Source organism: Rhinatrema bivittatum, chromosome 6 (assembly GCF_901001135.1).
Source record: "Rhinatrema bivittatum chromosome 6, aRhiBiv1.1, whole genome shotgun sequence".
NCBI classification, from domain to species: Eukaryota; Metazoa; Chordata; class Amphibia; order Gymnophiona; family Rhinatrematidae; genus Rhinatrema; species Rhinatrema bivittatum.
This window is the reverse complement of record NC_042620.1, coordinates 365,833,259-365,854,211: the sequence shown is the minus strand read 5'-3', so window position 1 is coordinate 365,854,211 and position 20,953 is coordinate 365,833,259.

Here is a 20,953-nt window from a genome sequence, read left to right as displayed (position 1 = left end):
AGCCGAGCGCACTGTTTAACCCGCTGTTGGACATGGGTTAAATAGGCGCTAATCCACTCCTAATGGAATAGGGGGATTAGTGCCTATTTAACGCGCGTCCGATGTGGAATGAATGAGTAATAGCCTCATTCTCATGCATTTGCATGTGATGAGCGCTAACTCATTCACTCCTAATGCAAAAAAATAAATGTGCTTCTCAAAAGCACATTTATTGCTCAGATATTAACGCCTGCTTAGAGCTTCATATAGGGGGATCCAAGCTTTATAATGAAGAGTTGGGGACTTCGTATTGGGGGGAGGGGTTTCATCAAAATCTCAAGGCTTCATTTTGGGAGGCTGCATGCTGGGGGAGCCTTCATTATGGGCCCTTCATGAGGAGGTTGAGGAATGGATCGGGGGGGGGGGGGGGGGGGGTTCAGGCCAACCTTGTTTTGGGGGGGATGAAATTCTTCTGAACTAACTATCCATATCACTCTTGGGCCAGTTAGCACAGGCATTTCACAAGTCATTGCATGCATGCTAAACCTTTTTAGTTAGCATCCCTACTATTAGAATGTGATCGCTCTTATGACAGTTTTTTTGTTAGCATGAACTAAAATTTAGTGCCTAGGTAGGTAAGTAGTGTTTTTCAGCATACTTACTAAACATTTAGCTGACACCTGTAGAAACCTTTCAGAGCAAGCTTAAATGCATAGGTTCATTAATATATTAATAAACTTGCCTTAATTTTCCAAGTAACAAACAATAGCAAAGATAGCTAACAGTAAATTTACCTGACATAAAGACAGTGCTAAGAAGGCAAGATTATCACTGAAAAAAATGTTTTTTCCCCAACAGCCTGCTGAACATTTTTTCAATCTAGTTGGCCCTAGGGATGTGCAGAGGGTATGGATTCATCCTATTCGGTATTCGTATTCGTCAGCGGGCAAAGTCGTTGCATTCATTCAATGGCGCCCCTGATACGTTGATACGTGCATTCGTTTTCCGGTTCCCATTAAAGTCAATGGGGGAAGTATTTGCAGCCTATTTTTGGCTGCAGAATTGGGGTTTTCTTATCAATTTTGATGAAACTTCTGGGGATCAATCATCAGAACAACAAAAGAGCTACAAGGTACTTAGACTGTGGCAAAGTGGCACCAAAGTGGAATGAATAGCCTAAGGTACTTTAAAGGGGCAAAGGGGTACCAGGAGTGGCAAGAAAAGTGCTTTAATAGAAGTGCAAAGCAGCAGCGAGAGTGTAAAAAACACACCATAGCTTCAAAAGAGAGCACCGATAACAGATGCATGAACCCTCGAAGGCAGCACGACAGGCAAAGTGGCAAGACAAGTGGCATCAACATCCTACAGCACAATGAAAGGGGAATGTAGCAAGCAGAAAGACTATCACCAACACACTGAGCAACTAAGATAGTGGCCAGAACACCACAAGGAGTTGAGTGAGTCATCTGGTGTCTGGCAGCAAGGCACAGAGGCAGAGGGTAGATACAAGCTGGCTACACCCGGGGAGTGTTCCCTTTCCTTTCTGCAGGAAATGGATTTACCCCTAGAGTGGGGTGTTTCCATTGGTGTCTAGTGAGCTCTCACTGGCCTTTTAAAATCTGGTGGAGTTAGCAGATATACAAACGAGAATTTTCAAGGTCGAGGCGGAGGAGGTTACCTTGTAAACAGTGGTTCAACATGGGACAGAGGGTAGATACAGGCTGGCTACACCTGGGGAGAGTTCCCTTTCCTTTGAGCCAGGAAGGGCTCCCCAGAATGGGTTGGTCCCTAGAGTGGAGCATGAGCCTTCAAAGGGTGGTGACCTGGAGCAGGGTGCCATGTGAACAGCGGTTCAACATGGGTCAACAGGTAATAAGAGATAGGCTGCAACACCGGGGAGAGTTCCCTTTCTTTGAGCAGGAAAGGGCTCCGCGGAATGGGTTGGCCCCTAGAGTGGAGCACGAGTCTTCAAAGCATGGCTACGTGGAGCAGGGTCTTACTGTGAGCATGGGCTCACTGTGTTTGCCACAGTCTAAGTACCTTGGAGATCTTTTCTCGTTCTGAACATGGGTCAACAGGTACTAAGAGATAGGCTGCAACACCGGGGAGAGTTCCCTTTCTTTGAGCAGGAAAGGGCTCCATGGAATGGATTGGCCCCTAGAGTGTATAATGGTACAAATTGTTAGGATTTAAGCATTTGCAAACAGATCATGACTTCATAAGCAAGACGGAGGAAGTTCTCTTCTCTGCCCTGAAACTAAAGAAAACTGTTTTATTTAAGGATCCATGCTATGAAGGATTACTAGTTTTAATTGCCAGAGACTGAGGTTTCCCTTTGCAACGAGGGTTCAGCCGTTAGGACTGGATATAAGGCCTGGATGAACAGGCACAGCATTCGAGGTCAAACCCTTGTAGGGATATAAGGCCTGGACGAACAGGCACAGCAATAGAGGACAGAGGTCAAATCCACTCAGGGACATAAGGCCTGGACGAATAGGCACAGCAATCGAGGACAGAGATCAAGCCCACATAGGGACATACGGCCTGGACGAACAGGCATAGCCATAGAGGACAGAGGACAAGCTCACTTAGGGACATAAGGCCTGGGCGAACAGGCACAGCAATACAGGACAGATTCAATCCCACATAGGGACATAAGGCCTGGATGGAAAGGCACAGCAATAGAGGACAGAGGTCAAGCCCACATAGGGACATAAGGCCTGGACAGTCAGGCACAGCAATAGAGGACAGAGGTCAAGCCCATGTATGGACATAAGACCTGGACGAACAGGCACAGCAATACAGGACAGAGTCATTCCCACATAGGGACATAAGGCCTGGATGAACAGGCAAAGCAATCGAGGTCAAACCCTTGTAGGGACATAAGGTCTGGACGAACAGGCACAGCAATCGAGGTCAAACCCTTGTAGGTACATAAGGCCTGGACGGACAGGCACAGCATTCGAGGTCAAACCCTTGTAGGGACATAAGACTTGGACAGACAGGCACAGCATTTCAGGACACAGGTCAAACACTCTTAGGGACATAAGGCCTGGATGAACAGGCACAGCAATCGAGGTCAAACCCTAGTAGGGACATAAGGCCTGGATGGACAGGCACAGCAATCGAGGACAGAGGTGAAGCCCACATAGGGGACATAAGACCTGGACGAACAGGCACAGGAATCGAGGGCAGAAGTCAAGCCCAGGTATGGACATAAGGCCTGGATGAACAGGCACAGCAATACAGGACAGAATCAATCCCACCTAGGGACATAAGGCCTGGATGGACAGGCACAGCAATAGAGGATTTCTTTTGTGCAAGTATGTTGTGGTCTCCTTTTCTTGGGTGGGCTGAGAGTCACTCATGCTAGTTTCTCTCTAGCCCGTCGCACAACAGATGAATCTTTATGGGCAACATGCCTTTGGCGTTCTGAAGTGGAGGAGGATGTACTATCTGTCGCTGATACAGTGCTGCTCCTGTTTGGGCTAGCACAACTCTCTGAAGTGCCCGCTGTTTCCACCTCTGCTTCACACCTAATCTGTCTCTGCCTATGGTGCTCCTGTTCACGGACTTTTGCTAACAGCAGGTCCTTCACCATTAAGAGACAATCGTACTGTAGGGCGAGTTTCCCTTTCACACAGGGATCACAGATTGTGGTGAGCATGTATGTGTTCTGTTCTGTTAAAGGCTTTAATCTCTCTTCCACCTGCTGCTGCAAAACGTCCAGACAATGCACCTCACCTGTCATTCCCTCTTCCTGTTTAAAGGCCTCCAAATGTTCATCCAGGAAATTAACTATAGGGATGATGTCAGCCAAGGTGGCACGTCTGGAACTCAGCTCCTCCGTGACATCCTTGAAGGGCTGCAGGATTTTTACCAGCTGACTCATGACTAACCAATCATGATGCCCTAGGGGATTCTGCACACCTATGTCCATTATACCAGAAAGTTCATGAAGAGGTGTCTGCAGCTCCACTAACCTCTCCAGCATCATAAAGGTGGAATTCCACCGGGTGGCAATGTCTTGAATGAGAAGCTTGCGAGGCATCTCCAAATCAGTCTGCTTTTGTCGGAGAACCTGCCCCACGTTCACACTTCTGTGGAAATGCGCTGCTATGTTCCTGTACTTCTCTATTAACCTACGCAGGTATTCATTCTCTTTGTCATTGGAATCCAACCCCAGAGCTGACTTCACTACCAGGTGCAGAGTGTGTGCAAAACATTGGATGTTCTTAAAGCGCCCGTAGGTTATTGCCTTAACCATGTTTGCACCATTGTCTGTGACAAAGAACACTGCCTGAGGTTTCCTGTATCACTGGTGTAGTTGCCAGCCCTCCAGCATCTGTCTGATGCATGCTAAAATATTGGCTGCGGTATGGGCCTGGTCCATCAGGTTGGTGTGCAGTAAATCCTACCTCCACCCTGATACTTGTTCAGTAATAGAGCTGCTGCCTGCCCCTGCCTCAGCCAGGTCCCACCAGTTTGCTGTCAGGGAGAGGTAAGAGTGTGCAGCATTCATGGTGGTCCAGAGATCACAAGTGAAATGCATTTGCCCCTCTGCCTTAGCTAGCAGCGCTTACATGCAACTGCGACACTGCTTGTATAGGCTGGGGCTGACCTTTCTGCTAAATGTGGTTCTGGAGGGGACTTTGTAATTTGGAACTACGACCTTCAGAAAATGCTTGAAACCCACATTCTCCACTAACTGCAAGGGCTGGTAATCAAGGGCAATCATTTCCCTAATGTTCCTGGTTACAACTTTTGAGGCTGCCTGCCTCCTACTCCGGGATAGCGTTATGAACTTCACCCCATTTCCTCCATGGTGTGTTGTCGCTTCTGCCACATGACATGGAGTTTCTGGCCTGCCACCTGACTGCTAGAAGGTGATGAGGACATGGGGGTCCTCTGACTGGTACTGCCACCATCCCCAGATGGCAGTACTGTTGTTGGGTGTTGCCTCGTCATATGATGTGTCATGCCAAAATTAGATGTCCCATTTGCTTGCCTCTGCTAATAGCCCTGCCACAGTAATTACACCAAGCAAAACTTGGATCATCCATCACTTTAAAGTGGCTCCAGATCACAGATATCTTTCGTGATCCCTTCTCTAAAGCTTTCGGGGTGGATGCTGGCACTGGAGCTGAAGTAGTGCATGCACCCTGAGAAGCAATGCCAGGGGCCTCAGTCACCCTCTATGCCTGCACTGACTGCTCTTCCTCCTCCTCATCAGTTTCTTCTCTCCCCTGCTGCACTAAAGTGGAGGCTAAGACAGGACTAACTGATCCTCCTAAAGCTTTGTCAGCTATTACTTCTTCCGTTTCTGATGAGAATCCCACACAAGATGATTCTTCATCTGAATCAGAAGCGAACAGTGACGGCGCTACATTGTCAACGCTAAGTCTTAGTCGAGACTTCTGTCCCCCTACTGCTTTTGGGTGTCGACATTTTGTCTGGCATGACTCAACCTCCCCTTCCTTCACCTCCAAAACTACAGGGTCAAAAAAAGGTGGTGGCGAACGCGATGCATCATGGTCAGATTTCAATTTTTTCTGGATGGAACCGCCTGCCCCTCCAAAAAGTTTAGATTGCAACAAGTCCCTTTTTAACTTTAATGGGGGACTGGCACTATTGCCTTTTGAAGTGCCTCCTCTTCCAGTCCCAATCACTCAACCACATCCAGCTTTCCCTGACATTATGGATTTAATGTCACTGCCTAGTGCCTACTGGCTGCCCACTGTCACAGTGCCTTGCTATGCACTAATGTAACGTGTGTGGTGTGCACACACACACACACAACTTGCTTGTAAGCACAAAAGAGGCAGACTAGGGATTTCACTGCACAGACTGTCCCAATAATAAAGTTCAGTCTGCTACAGTACCCACTGCCCACTGTCACAGTGCCTTGCTATGCATTAATGTAATGTATGTGGTTTGCACACACACACAGCTTGCTTGTAAGCACAAAAGAGGCAGATTGGGGATTTCACTGCACAGACTGTCCCAATAATAAAGTTCAGTCTGCTAAACTGACAGCCCACTGAAGCCCAGTGCACAGAGTCTGAGTGAGTTGAATTAAACAAACTCAGCTTTAAAAAGCTGGAATTGTTGGCACAGAAGGAAAATCGATGAAATATATTTTCTAATGGAAATTCTAGCAAACTAGCTAAAAATTGAATATATCTCTCCCAGCCACAACACCCAAATGGTACTTGCTTGCAGCCTAGCCCAGGGGGTGAATTAAACAAAATGGGACTGCTAGCAGCTTCTCTCCGTGGCACAGAGAGACTGTCTCGGATCACCTAAATAAACTGCTTAAAAAACAAACAGGGCTGCAGCAAAATAAAGAAATATATTTTTCTCTTAAGTAACTAGCCTAGCTAGCAATTCAGTATAGATTTCTGAACTCAGACTAGCTCTGAGTGCAGTCACCTTCCGCAGAGACCACCTCCCCAGACCACCCCTGCAAAGAAAGTGCATGGCACGCCATGTGCTTAAGTATATATAGTGCTGGGTCATCAGGAAAATCATCACCGAGCACTGAATGACAGCACAATTGGCTGCATTCAGTGCATTTCACAAAATGTTATCGCTGATATGCTGCATTCTGGTATCCATGCCAACCTGTCCAACCCACTCTGACAGGGCTGTGAGGTCACTGATGACTCAGTGGATGTTATGTTCGTGGACCCTTGGGCCGGTTGGGACAGAGGATAGGGTGCTATGGGGTCCACAGCAAGTGTCCCAACCAGGAGGCGGTACGGAGACCCGGAGCAAGCTGAGATAGTGGACCACGATGGAGTCCTATGCGACCAAGGACTCTGTACCCACTGGAAGGATGGCCGACGTTGGACCCTGGTAATAGAAGAATCTTCACCCTGGAGACCGGCACTCCCCTGGGAGGAGCCCTTAGGAGTCCGGCCGCTGGGAACTTTGGAGATTCACCCTGGAAGCCGAAGTCCCCCCAGGAGGAGCCCATAGGGATACGGCCGCTGGGACTTAGGCGATTCCCTGAAGGTGGAAGATAGTCCGGATGCAGGCGCCTCCTGCAGGTCGTGGGTTCCGGACGGCTGGTGCCTCCAGCAGGTCGTAGGTAATCCAGAAGTCGGTCCAGGAGTCTGAGTCCAAAGAGCGGTCCACAGCCAGTCCAGGGGTCGGTGTCCAGAGAGCGGTCCAAAGCCAATCCAGAGGTCGAAGTCCAGAGAGTGGTCCGAAGCCAATCCAGGGGTCGGTGTCCAGAGAGCGGTCCAAAGCCAATCCAGAGGTCGAAGTCCAGCGAGCGGTCCGAAGCCCAGCGAGCGGTCCGAAGCCCAGCGAGCGGTCCAAAGCTAGTCCAGGGGTCGGAGTCCAGAAGAATCAATCCAGCGAGGAGGGCAAGGCAGAAGCGGGATGAAGAGTGAACCAGGAATGCAGCAACAGCAGGCCGAAGACCAGGAACCTTGTTGCAAGGCACAGGAGAGATCTAGCTGCAGGGTACTTATACTCTGAGGGCGTCTGTCGTCATCTTCAGCCCGGGAGAGGTTTTCCCGCACTGGCCCCTTTAAATGTGGCTCCTCCCTGCGCGCGTGCATCAGGGGGCGGGGCCAGCCGTGCCGGAGCGTCGGCGTCTCTCCCGAGGAGGGAGAGATGCGCTGGAGGGTATTCAGGCCCGGGAAATGCTGGCAACGGCCCGGGGAAGGCTGGCAACGGCCCGGGGAAGACTGGAAACGGCCCGGGCCGGTCCCGAGGTATGTGGAGGGACCGGGACACTGCCCGGGACCGAAACAGTACCCCCTCTCCTACGCCCCCTCCCAGGAGGTCTGGGTTTATTTGGGTGATCCAGATGGAACTGATGGAGGAGGTTTTTGTCCAGGATGTTGACGGCGGGCTCCCAGGAATTATCTTCAGGACCATAACCCTCCCAGGAAAGAAGGTACTCCCAACGCCTGTGATGATGCCGTACATCCAGCACGTCTTTAACTTGATAGATGGCATCTTCCTGTGCCTCAGGTGTGGCGGTTGTGGGTGACTTCTTGTGATATGGAGAAAGGACCAAGGGTTTCAACAATGAAACGTGGAAGACGTTGTGGATCCTGAGCGTGCGTGGAAGTTGAAGGCGATAGGAGACTGCCCCAATCCTGTCCTTAACTGTGAAGGGACCAATGTACTTAGGAGCCAACCTCATCGAAGGAAGCCGTAGACGAAGGTATTTAGTACTGAGCCATACCTTCTCACCAGGAAGGAACACTGGGGCTGGCCATCGCAAACGATCGGCCACTTTCTTCATAATAACCACCGCACGCTGGAGTCTCTTCTGGGTGGAATGCCAGATGTGACGTAACCGTTGGGCGGTGGTTTGTACGGTGGGAGACGGCACATCTACTGGTACCGGTAAAGGAGGTCGCAGGCGTCTGCCGTAGACCGTGTAGAAGGGGGACTTGCCGGTGGAAGAGTGCTTGTGGTGATTATAAGAAAATTCTGCCCACGGAAGCAAGGCCACCCAGTCATCTTGCAGATCTCCCACAAAGGCACGAAGGAATGCCTTCAAAGTCCGGTTTACCCGTTCTACCTGCCCGTTAACTTGGGGATGGAAGGCAGTGGTGAAGTCAAGCTGAACCCCGAACTTCTCACACAGTGCTCGCCAATATCATGCCGTAAACTGAGAACCCCTATCCGAGGCAATGTAAAGAGGGAGCCCATGACGGCGAAATTCGCCAGTTCAGGCGCTGAGGGTAGTTTGGAAAGGGGCACAAAGTGGGCCATCTTGGAAAATCTATCTATGACGACCCAAATCACCATCTTCCCCTCTGAAGCAGGCAGATCTACGATAAAGTCCGTGGATAAGTGAGTCCATGGTTCCGCGGGGAACGGCAGAGGCTGAAGAAGGCCCCAGGGGCGGCCAACGGGAGTCTTTTGTCGGGCACAGGTTGGGCAAGAGTTAACGTAGAGGCGAACATCTCTCTTAAATTGGGGCCACCAGTAATATTCCGAGAGTAATTCCTGGGTCCTGGCTACTCCCGGGTGGCCGGCTGTTAGAGAGTCGTGTGCCCAGGAGAGAACCTTTTTCCGCAGTCTGAGGGGTACCACAGTCTTCCCTGTCGGGACCGTGTTGGCGGCCGCGAGGAGCACTTTAGCTGGATCAAGGATGTACTGTGGTGGGTCTGGCACATCCTCCATTTCAGCGGTATGGGAGAGAGCGTCCGCTCGAACATTCTTATCGGCCGGCCGGTAGCGGAGACGAAAATCAAAGCGGGTGAAGAATAGAGACCACCTGGCCTGCCGGGGATTGAGACGCTGGGCACGGTATAAATATTCCAGGTTTTTATGGTCTGTATAAACAATCACCGGCTGTTGGGCCCCCTCCAACCATTGGCGCCACTCTTCGAATGCCAATTTAATGGCTAGTAATTCTTTATCCCCTATTCCGTAGTTCTTTTCTGTCAACGAGAACTTCCGGGAGAAGTAGGAACAGGGCAGGAGCTTCCCCCTAGGGGATACTTGACTTAAAACGGCCCCGACGGCAAGTCAGAGGCATCCACTTCCACGATAAACTGTCGTTGGGGATCGGGGTGCCGCAAGCATGGATCCTGGAGAAATGCCTCTTTCAGTTCCTGGAAGGCCTGTAGGGCGGCCGTTGTCCAATTCTTTGCGTCTGATCCCTTCTTGGTAAGGGGCGTCAAAGGTGCCACCATCTGGGAGTAATGTGGAATAAATTGCCGGTAGAAGTTGGCAAACCCAAGAAACCTCTGCAGCTCCTTCACCCCCACCGCTTGGGGCCAATCCTTTATGGCAGCGACCTTCTCTGGATCCATGTGAAATCCTGTAGAGGATACAATATACCCTAAAAAGGGTAACGATTCTTGTTCAAATAAACATTTCTCGAGTTTTGCGTAAAGCCAATTATTTATTTATTTATTTATTTAAATAATTTATATACCGGAGGTTCCTGTATAATATACATATCACCCCGGTTTACATATAACAGTAACAATCGCTACATTTTGCGGTTTACATAGAACAGTATTAAACAACGAAGTTTTACATTGAGCAAAAAGAAGTAAACAAGTTTTAACATTGAAACAAACGAAGTAAACAAGTTTTTACTTTGAAACAACTTAATAGAAGTAGGCAAATAGTAAATACTATTAAACCATTAATAGACATGCGGTTAATAAATCCAAAAATAACATGGAGATATGTAAGTCCACATGAAAGTGTATGTAGACTGTATGTAGACAGCATGAATGTGTGAATCTCTAATTGAATAAAAAAAAAAAAAAAGATCTGAAAAATATCATTGTGGGAGTGAAAAGACTTTTTTTTTTTTTTTTGTTCTTGGTTCTAGGGGAAGGCTAGTTTGAATAACCAAGTCTTAAGTTTCTTTTTAAATGTAATGTGGCATGGTTCCAGACGCAGGTCTGGAGGGAGCGAGTTCCAAAGTGAAGGGCCCGCTGTCGACAGTGCACGTTTCCTTAGAGCGGATTTCGCCGGTTGTGTGATTAGTCTGTTCTGATAAGCGCTTCTGGTAGGTTTTACGGATGTGTGTAGTTGAATTTGAAATGTTAAGTTGAGAGGCGCGATGTTGTATAAGGCCTTATGTATCATCGCTAGAGACTTGAATTGGATCCTGTATTTGATTGGGAGCCAGTGGAGGTAGTGGAGGATTGGGGTGATATGATCTCTTTTCTTGGCATTTGAAAGAATTCTTGCTGAGGCGTTCAGGACCATCTGAAGTGGTTTGGTGGTGCATGCTGGTAGGCCTAGGAGGAGAGAGTTGCAGTAGTCTAATTTTGGGAGTATGATGGCTTGTAAAACCATACGGAAGTCCCTGTATAGGAGGAGTGGTTTAAGTTTCTTTAATGTTTGAAGTTTAAAGAAACATTCTTTTGTTGTGTTGTTGACAAATTTGTTGAGATTGAGTCTGCTGTCTATGATGACTCCCAGATCTTTAACTTGTTGCGTGATGAAGTGCCCGGTGGTGTCCGGATGTTGATTAGTGTTAGCATGTGAAGGGGGGGTATAGTTTTCCGGTGCTATAATGAGGATTTCGGTTTTGTTTTGTTTAGGACCAAGTTGAGGCTGGTGAGTAGATTGTTGATAGCAGACAGACATTTATTCCAATATGATATGACTTTGTGTAGGGAGTCTTCTATAGGGATGAGGATTTGAATATCATCCGCGTATAGGTAATGTCTTAGCTTAAGGTTAGTGAGTAGTTGACATAGTGGGAGCAGATAAATATTGAAAAGAGTCGGAGAGAGGGATGATCCTTGCGGTACCCCCCTCTTGGATTCGATGGTGTGGGACCCTTTGTTATTTATCTTGACCTTGTATGATCTGTTCTCCAAAAACGATTTGAACCAGTTAAAAGCTGCTCCTGAAATGCCGATGTCTATTAATCGTTGCAGGAGGTATGTGTGGTTTACGGTATCAAACGCTGATGAGAGATCCAGGAGAGCGAGGAGGCAAGGTTGGCCCTTTTCAAGGTTGAAGATGATGGTGTCTGATAAAGATGTTAGTAACGATTCGGTATTCATAGTCTTACGAAAGCCAAATTGGTTTGAGGTGAGGATATTATTTTCGTCAAGAAATTCTGTAAGTTGTTTGTTGACAACTTTCTCCATAACTTTGGCTATCATAGGGAGGTTTGCTATGGGTCTGAAGTTAGCTGGGTCTGATGTAGGTAAGTTGGGTTTTTTGAGGAGCGGTTTGAGCATGGCTAACTTGAGTTGGTTCGGGACACGTCCTTGGGTGAGAGAGCAGTTAATGATGTCTGCTAAAGGTTTGGCTATAGTGTTTGTGATCAGACTCAGTTTGTTGGATGGAATATGGTCTGATGGATGGGAGGATGGTTTTATTTTCTTGAGAATATTCTCTATTTCTAATGTGGAAGTGGGCTCAAAAGTGTTGAGAACTATTGGTGAGGTGTTAGGTTGTTGTACGGTTGGGTGCAATGGTTGTTGTTCTGTTGAGAGTGTTGGTTGTTGAGCGATTGAGAGTGAAGATTGTTGGGCAGTTGATCGCGATGATTGGGGGCTGAGGTTGATTACGTGGTTTGGATGTGAAGAAGGTCCCTTGAGGGGGGCTAGGAGTGAAGTGATTTTGTTGTCAAAAAAGACTGCCAGCTCGTTCGCTTTATTGAGTGCTTGATCGTCAGGAATGGTAGGCGCCGGGGGTTTTGTGAGGGTAGATACGTATGAGAAAAGAGCTCTTGAATCGAAAATGAGGTGGTGTATTTTTTTAGAGAAGAATATTCTCTTTGTTGTGTTGATGTTGTTTCTGTATGAGTTAAGGCATGATTTGTAGGTGAGGAGGGTGGTTGAAGATGGGTTTTTTCGCCAATTTTGTTCCTTGCATCTCAACTCGTGTTTATGTATTTTAAGTTCCGGTGTGAACCAAGGTCTCTTATTGTCTTTGTTTGGATTGATAACTTTAATTGTCATGGGGCATATTTGATCTGCCACCTTTTTAGTGATGTTGGTCCATGATAAAGTTGCTGAGTTTGCGTCGGAGAGGTCTAGGTGCTCTAGTTCCTTGGCCAGGTGTTCACTGAGTTGGTCTCCTGAGCACTGTTTCCTGAACGATATAGTTATTGGTTGTGTGGATTGTTGTGGAAGTTCTTTATTTTTAACACCGATGATATGAGTCGGTGGTCTGACCACGGTATCGGAGTGCAAGTTGGAGTGGTGTGGGTTGTGATTCCTTCATTTATGAAGATAAGGTCCAGCGTATGGCCTGCTTTGTGGGTTGGTTCAGTCACTATTTGTCTGAAACCCATATTGTTGAGAGAGGTGAGAAGAGTTTTACAGTTGGTGGAATGAGGTTGGGTATCTACGTGCAAATTAAAATCTCCCATGAGGATAGTAGGTTTCCTGGAGTTAAGGTGTTTTGCTGTCAGTTCTATGATAACGGATGGGTCTGCTTCCAGTAATCCAGGAGGAGCATAGATTAGGCCAATTGTCAGATGTTTTGAGTTGAATAGGGCAAATTCTATCTTTGATAAGTTATTGGAAGACTGCAATGTCAGACCCAGTGTTTTTTTGGCTGCGAGGAGAAGTCCACCTCCTCTTTTCTTGGGTCTGGGAATAGAGAGAACATCGTACTCCTGGATGGGAAGCTGATTTATTAGAGCTGTGTCGGAGGGTTTTAACCAGGTTTCTGTGATAGCACAGATGTCAGGTTTTGTATCTGATAGGTAGTCGTTGAATATATGACTTTTCTTAGAGATCGATTGTGCATTAACCAATGTGAGTGAAAGGAGAGTTAGTCCAAGGAATTGAGTGACCGGTGTAAGCAAGATGGGCCTGAGCCTCTGTTGACGATTGTGAAGGGGGGGGGTAGGGGGCTTTGGTGTTCTCCATTTGGGATTGTGGATGATGGGAATTGTGAGGGGGTGCATGTTAGGATGTAGGTTGCTGAAGTGTAAGACTGTAGGAATTGTAATGATCAGAAGGAGTACTAGTCGAATGCTGTCTGAAAAGTGCTGGACGAATGCGGTTTGAAGGGTGCTGTGCGGGTGTAGTTAGCAAGGGTGCTGGGTGGATGATAGGCGTATGTTGGGCGAATGCAGTCCGGAGAATGGTGGGCGAATGCAGTCCGGAGAATGATGGGCGAGTGTAGTCCGGAGAATGATGGGCGAGTGCAGTCCGGAGAATGATGGGCGAGTTGAGCGAATGCAGACCTGATGGTATTGGGCGGACGTTTAATGGGATCTATGAAGTTCCTCTGAGGCGTCTGCTGGCAATTCTGGTAATTCCACGAGCTTTCGTTGTGAGGCTTGATTGGATTGTGCCGATCTGGAGCTTGGAGTCTAGAGCGTCACTGCATGTGTGTGGTTTGTAAGACTTTTTGCAGGAAGCTAGGGCTTGAAAAATAAAGTTGGTTTTTTGATTTTTTGTGGTGTTTGTGCTTTTTGCTTTGTAGGTGACGTTATTAAGTTGTATGGGCTGAGATGTAGGCAGGTGAGGATGGTAGTAATCTATAGAAACAGACTATAGACCAAGAGATAATTCTCGGGGCTTCCAAGGGGCTGAGACTAAGGGGCGAGACAAAGGGGCAGGCCTTTAAAGATTTAAAGTTCCTCTGGGCTGGCTCCTATTGGAGGCAGGCTTCGGTGGGCGGGGCTTCCGTTCTCGGCGATTTTCGGCGCAGGTATATTTTTTTAAAGCTTAAATCTTACTGTGCTTTTTGCCTCTAATCTAAAAAATGATCACGTAACTTCTGTAAGACTCGACGAACGTCCTGGCGATGTGTCTGTAAATCTTTGGAGTAAATTAGTACATCGTCTAGGTAAACAAATACTGACGTGTGTAACATTTCTCATAGAACCTCATTCATGAGGTTTTGAAACACTGCTGGGGCATTGCAGAGACAGAAGGGCATGACCCGGTATTCATAATGTCCGTCCCTTGTGTTGAATGCGGTCTTCCACTCGTCTCCTGGGCGAATTCGAACTAGGTTATAAGCCCCGCGAAGGTCTAGTTTGGTAAATATCCTGGCCCCTTGCAGTTGGTCCAAGAGTTCTGGGATCAAGGGCAGAGGATACCGGTCCCGCCAGGTAATACTAATCAAGCCCCGGTAATCTATGCAGGGTCGGAGGGACCCATCTTTCTTCGCTACGAAGAAGAAACCTGCCCCGGCTGGAGATGTAGATGGTCGTATAAACCCCCTATCCAGGTTCTCCTGGATATATGCCAACATGGCTTGAGTCTCCGGGAGGGACAATGGGTAGACCCATCCTCGTGGCGGTGTGGCACCCGGGAGAAGATTAATTGCGCAGTCAAAGGGGCGATGCTCCGGAAGGATCTCGGCCTTCTCTTTGGAGAATACATCGAGATAATCCTGATAGTGAGATGGCAAACCCAGAGTCGTTGTCAAGAGAGGAATCGGTGGCCGAGTAACCGTGGATAAGCAGGAATTAAGGCACGCAGGTCCCCAGGATGCTAGTTGAAGGGAATCCCATGCAATTACGGGCGAATGCTTCCGAAGCCAGGGTAGGCCCAAGATGACCGGGTGCATGGACCTCTCTAAAACGAAGGAGATCTCCTCCTGGTGCAGAATGCCCGTGCGAAGAATAAGAGGTTTGGTGCGGGTGGTGATGACTCCAGGAAGTATTCTTCCTTGGATAGAGGACACGCGGAGGGGGGGTCTTTGGGGTTGTACCCCGATCTGGAGTTGTTGAACCAGCTCCTGAAGAATGAAGTTACCCCCTGCTCCCGAGTCGATCAAAGCTTGTGTGTCGAACTCCGGGAGGATTAAGGTCACTGGCACAACACATGGGGAGTCAGAAGCGGTATGACCTAGGGTTAGCTCCCCGGCTGTCCCTAGGTCCGAGAGTTTCCCGGACATTCACTACAGCGCGCAAGGAAATGGCCTTTGCCACCACAGTACAGGCATAGGCCGAGCAACCGACGTCTCCCTCCTTTCTTCTTGGGAGAGACGTCCCTGACCCACCTGCATGAGCTCGATGTCCTGGGTCTCTGGGGAACCAGACTGGGAATTCCCGCTGCGGGGAGGAGTAGATCCAACCAGACCCAGCCTAAAAGTCGGTTTCTTTTCTCGAAACCGGCGCTGGATGCAACGGTCCACGCGACCTGCGAGGTCAATCAGAGCGTCCATGTCATCAGGGAGGTCTCGGGCTGCCAATTCACTTAGTAGCTTTGGGGAGAGGCTCTCCAGAAAAATGCCGTGCAGGCTGTCGCTCCCCCAGTTTAATTCGGCGGCGAGAGTTTGGAACTCTACAGCGTATTCTGCCAGCAGCCGGTTCCCTTGGCGTAACTGGAGTAACTCCGAGGCAGCAGTGGACTTGCGGGAGGCTTCATCAAAGATCTGTCTGAAGGCAGAGATGAAGTGCTCCAAGTTGTCCAGGCGAGAATCTTGACGCTCCAAAAGATTGGAGGCCCATGCCAAGGGCTTCCCGTCCAATAGAGAAATAATAAAGCTTGTCTTGACTCGGTCTGTCGGAAATTGAAGCGGAAGCAGGTTAAAGCGAATGTAGCACTGGTTCAGAAACCCTCGGCATAGATTTGCATCTCCTGAATACCGTAAAGGTACCGGCATCTGGATGGGAGCTGTAGCGGCGGAAGTGACCCCTGTTCCTGGTACCGTGGAGCTGGCAGCCGTGGCTCCTTCAACCCGGTCAGCTAACCTCTGTACCATTGTCGTCAGGGCGTCGAGGCATGTCTGCTGCTGTTGCAGCCTCTGGGCAATACCTGGAATGGCTCTCAGGCTGGCTAGGTCTGCCGGGTCCATGGCCTTGCAAACTGTTATGTTTGTGGACCCTTGTGCCGGTTGGGACAGAGGATAGGGTGCTGTGGGTCCACAGCAAGTGTCCCAACCAGGAGGCGGTACGGAGACCCAGAGCAAGCTGAGATACTGGACCACGATGGAGTCCTATGCGACCAAGGACTCTGTACCCACTGGAAGGATGGCCGACGTTGGACCCTGGTAATAGAAGAATCTTCACCCTGGAGACCGGCACTCCCCCAGGAGGAGCCCTTAGGAGTCCGGCCTCTGGGACTTTTGGAGATTCACCCTGGAAGCCGAAGTCCCCCCAGGAGGAGCCCGTAGGGATACGGCCGCTGGGACTTAGGCGACTCCCTGAAGGTGGAAGATAGTCCGGATGCAGGCGTCTCTTGCAGATCGTGGGTTCCGGATGGCTGGTGCCTCCAGCAGGTCGTAGGTAATCCAGAAGTCGGTCCAGGAGTCTGAGTCCAAAGAGCGGTCCGCAGCCAGTCCAGGGGTCGGTGTCCAGAGAGTGGTCCAAAGCCAATCCAGAGGTCGGTCCAGAGAGCGATCCGAAGCCAATCCAGGGGTCAGTGTCCAGAGAGCGGTCCAAAGCCAATCCAGAGGTCGAAGTCCAGAGAGCGGTCCGAAGCCAATCCAGGGGTCGTAGTCCAGCGAGCGGTCCAAAGCCAGTCCAGGGGTCGGAGTCCAGAAGAATCAATCCAGCAAGGAGGGCAAGGCAGAAGCAGGACGAAGAGCGAACCAGGAACGCAGCAACAGCAGGCCGAAGACCAGGAACCTTGTTGCAAGGCACAGGAGAGATCTAGCTGCAGGGTACTTATACCCTGAGGGCATCTGACATCATCTTCAGCCCGGGAGAGGTTTTCCCACACTGGCCCCTTTAAATGTGGCTCCTCCCTGCGTGCGCGCGTCAGGGGGCGGGGCCAGCCGTGCCGGAGCGTCGGCGTCTCTCCTGAGGAGGGAGAGATGCGCTGGAGGGCTTGCAGGCCCTGGAAATGCTGGCAACGGTCCGGGGAAGGCTGGCAACGGCCCGGGGAAAACTGGAAACGGCCCGGGCCGCCCCTGAGGTATGTGGAGGGACCGGGGCACAGCCCGGGACCGCAACACTGGAAAGGGCTGATTTTTGGCTCTGGATACACCCAAATGGCGTCCTCCAATTGCAAATGTCGGTGAAGAAAAGCACACATTGGCAAACGGATGAAACGGATGATACGTTATATTCGTGGGGAATCGCGATACGTTTCGCTTCCCCATGAATACAAAGAATAGGGACATATACGTTGTGGATTGCCAATACATCGAAAACGAATGCACACCCCTAGTTGGCCCCAAAATCATTGACATGCCTGGGCAAGTATGACAAAATAAGTACATTCATATGAGAATTCCAGCAATCCTTCCAAACAAGTGAAAAAAACTCCTGTAACCCCCTCTTCGCTGTAAGACTGAATCAAGGGCTACTATTTTCCCAGGGTTGTAATAGAAATGTTCCACACATCTCTCTCTTCTCTTCCCTTTTTTTCAATATAATCCAAGAAGCCTATGAGCTCCTAGGTTTCTGCCGGCAGGAAGGAGGTATGTCCCCCAGGGCTCTCAGTGCAGTAGGAGAATAGCCCAATAAAAATCTCCCTCTCCACGGTCTTCACAAATAATTCACTAAATACTCACTGTGGCAGAATGAAAGACAGCATCAATGAAGCCAAGAAAAAGTACTACCAAAGTCTTTGAATGGTATTCAAAATAAAACCAGTTTATTGCAGCTTGAAAAATAAAATCCCGGTCAAGATGGCAAAAATGGTGAAAAGAAACATGAGAATGACAATTAAAAGAGCAGCAGTATCTTTATCCATAAGTGTCAGATAGGTTCCCGACCTCTCCCTTCCCATCCCTCACACCCCAAGTCAAAGATATTGTCCCAGCACCACCTGCTCAGTCCCTCCCTTGCCCCTCCCTGGAAGCCATAAAATTAAAAATTTTGATGCAGGCCCCCCATCTCCTGACACCTCCTCCCGCACCCTTCCAACCTTCAAATGGATCCTGCATCGTGGCTGAATGCACCCTTGTACCCGGCCCAGTCAGAGCCATTTTCCAAAATGGCACCAACCTGATGTTACAGCTGTTCCTCCAAAAGTTACCACCCGCTTTGGGGAGGTAACATGTAAATGAAACATACTATCAAAGTAATTTTCAAAAGCCCATTTATGTGCTTAAAGTGCACTTACACTTCTAAAACCCGTAGCAATTTTCAAAAGTCCATTACACATGCAAAGTGCATTTACACATGGAAAATCCAGTTTTAAGCATGTAAATCCTTATGAAAGTTATCCCATAAGGGAGCGGATTTGCTTAAGAGGATCCCCAATTTCAGTCCTCTGGAATGAATTCCTAACCATAATGGAAGATCCCATCCTTACCGGCAGGCGGGATGTGAGATCCCGCCTGCTGGTATCTCTGTAGCTGCTGAATGACGCTGCCTAATGACACTTCACTACTATCATGTGATTTTTACATACCGTGTACTTGCTAAATATTTATCACTAGCTCCGAGGCAGGTGTTGAATTTTAGGCCTTGACAGGCATGCACAAAATTGTGTGGTTTGGTGAGCATATCATTCTATTTTGAATACAACCACTAAAGCAGGAATAGGAAGCAGGGTCCTAGAGTGCCACAAACAGGTCTGGTTTTCAGAATATGCATGAGATATATTTGCATACAATGGAGGCATGCACACAAATGTGCCTCATGTGCATTCACTATGGATGTCCTGAGGTCCAGACCTGTTTGTGGTATTCCAGGTCTGGAGTTGCCTACCCCTGTAGTAAAGCCTAATTTTGCTATACTATTTCCCATTTAAATGTGGAAATTTTCTAATTTTAGCATGCCTCTAATAATTCATCAGTGAACCATTTTCTCATGTAGACTAAGCCTTTAGTCTGTTGCACACTATTTTTGTGCCTGTGTAACCTCTGGACAGGATGGATCCCTCAGACTGCATCCAGGCGCACATAGAGAGATGGACCCTATCTGCTTTCAGTTTCTCACAGTCTCTACATGGATATCATTTACTTCTGAATTCCAGAGTTCCCTGTGGGGGAAAATGTAGTTTCAAGGTCCTTTTGCATTTAATACAGAATCAGCCCTTTTCCTCCTTTTTGCACAGCACTGATAATAATCACAGTCTTTTGCATCCAAAAAGCACATTGAGAAGCAATGTGGTTTCCAGCTTCTTTACTGATAATTGATTAGGTGACTGAGGAATATTTGCAGCACTCAATTCGTGTTACAAGTAAAGTCAAATAAATAAGTAGAAGAAAGTTTAATAAATTTATGTCCTCACTCTTCTGGTAAAGTCTTTTAATTTACTAGAAGCAATTCCTTCGACATCCACATTCTTTTCTCCAATTACTCAGCTTTTGAAGAAAGCTTACTCCTCCTTCCTACATCTATTTTTTTCCAGATTCTATCCACTGTGAAGTGGGCAAAATAAAGTCCCAATACTTTACCAGAACGTAAGCCCCAATTTTCATACCTTTCCTGAAGTCTACTTAAATACTTTAGTTCTCCTTATGAAGTACCAGATGGGCACTCCCCTCTTAAGTGTATTACACCTGAGTTAGCAACAAACAGTCTTTGAATATGCTTGGCTCCTTCCCCATAGCTAGGGACAGGAATCCACTTTTTTATATGAAAAGCCCTAATTTTTCATGCTCTTCTTAGGTGAAAGAAGCCTCTTCCCAAAATAATAGAAACTGGTAGCAAGGGCATTCAGTTCCAGGTGGAACAAAAATATAGAGGCCAATATTCAGCCGCTGAGCAGCTTGGCTAGTTAGTCGGATAAATCCATCTGGATAACTAGCAGGGTATATTCAGCAACGCAGTCATACTGCTGAATATACTCGGCTATCTTAAAGTTATCCACTTATATTTATGAGGCTAACTAGAACATCGGGAAACGGTCTTGTGCTGCAGGATGCAAGAGCAGCAAGATGGGACCAATTGTGTGTAGTGGGGGGAAACTTTTATTAAAACACAATTTTAAATAAAATACCCTTGCTCAGAAACCAAGCGCTGCAGGACGAGTTAATTCTCTTTGCCAATAAAAATTGTTGAAATTATAATACCCTTGCTCAAAATTGTGTTTTGATGGTGGTTTCCCTTTACTACACACGATTGGTCTCATCTTGCTGTTCAAACTTTAGAACATGTCAGTGGCATGACCAGAGTTAGCCGCATACATTAAACGGCTAATTCCAATATTCGGATATGCCCCTTGGCTGCATAAGTTAACTCCACTTCTCACTGAAGCATATCCCATCTGCCTTCGGAACACCCCTGACTTATGTATCTAAATTATAAATGTAGTGGGAGCACTGAGAGGAGAGGATCACCTTGATGGGGGCTGAAGAGAATTGGAAAGTACTGCTTGGTAGAGATGTGAATCGGAACCGGAATCGGTTCTGATTCCGGTTCTGATTCACATCGTGGTTTGTTTTTTCGTCCGGCCCAATCGCGGTTTTGTTTATCAGCTGTGCCTGAGCCGATAAACAAAAAACCCACCCGACCCTTTAAAATGAATCCCTTAGCTTCCCCCACCCTCCCGACCCCCCAAAAAACTTATTACAGGTACCTGGTGGTCCAGTGGGGGTCCCGGGAGCGATCTCCCGCTCTCAGGCCGTCGGCTGCCACTAATAAAAATGGCGCCAATGGCCTTTGCCCTTACCATGTGACAGGGTATCCGTGCCATTGGTC